The sequence below is a fragment of the Phoenix dactylifera genome, chromosome 3 (genome assembly GCF_051530095.1).
Source record: "Phoenix dactylifera cultivar Ajwa chromosome 3, Ajwa_hap1_PhDact_Kaust_v1.1, whole genome shotgun sequence".
Taxonomy (NCBI): Eukaryota; Viridiplantae; Streptophyta; class Magnoliopsida; order Arecales; family Arecaceae; genus Phoenix; species Phoenix dactylifera.
The window spans coordinates 31,875,232-31,876,191 of record NC_143192.1 but is presented as its reverse complement, the minus strand read 5'-3'; positions in this window follow the sequence as shown (position 1 = coordinate 31,876,191).

The following is a 960-nucleotide window of genomic DNA, read 5'->3' as shown; positions in this document are numbered from 1 at the left end:
GGCCACTATGTAGAAGCTAGGAGGCAATTTCCTCAACTCCTCGAAGGGACAAGCGGCCTTTTCGGACGTCAGTTATCAAGAGCTATGGCAGGGGAAATAAAGGAGAGTGTGGGAAGGGGGAGAGAGGGAGTTGTTTTATCATGAGTTGTTTTAGCATCTAGTGTCTTATGGTTGCTCTCGCCCAAAGAGAGACTTATATTATATTTCCCTTTGTGATCCCATCCATCTCTCTACGTCCACCTTCCTTCCCCTCTGATCGGAACCTATCATATTGTTAGATGTATGCCCTAGAAGCCAATCTGGCTGACACATTAATAATTCTGGAACATAATTTTGCACTTGATTTTATTATTATTGAATAATAAATGGGCATCCTTTTCATTCATATTATTTATGTGTCTATGAATCGTCCAAAAAATTAATAAGATGATGATACATATTCTCAAGAGTTGAGAATTTGAGCCATGTATCATTGGTGATTAATTTCTAAATGCTCCTGATCAATGGACGGTGATCGATCCAATAAGATCAGTGCACAGATCGCTTTTCTTATGGATGGACGAGACTCGAGTCCACAGTGTAGAGATAATGAAGTGATGGTGTAGGTGCTTGTTAGAGAACAAGGGTACTGAGCGCGACCAAGATAAGAAGTCATTTAGATGTCTATCACTCGTCAGTGACTTGCTTGATGTTGCAGTAGTGTGACTGGTCTTTTTGACCTGCGGTGCTTCGGCTACACACCATGAGGTTATTGTAGTTTGACTGCACATATACATGGTCTCTAGTCATATGGATCCTTGTAGTGTAGATTGGCTACAATAGGTTCACTGTAGGAGTAGGGTATGCACCTACATGGAATCTATCGACCTTGATAGATGAGGAGTGATCCTATGTGATTTATAAGATTGAGTTCTAAGATCTTGACCAGGGCAGTATATGTAGTGGAGAAAGAGTTTTCCG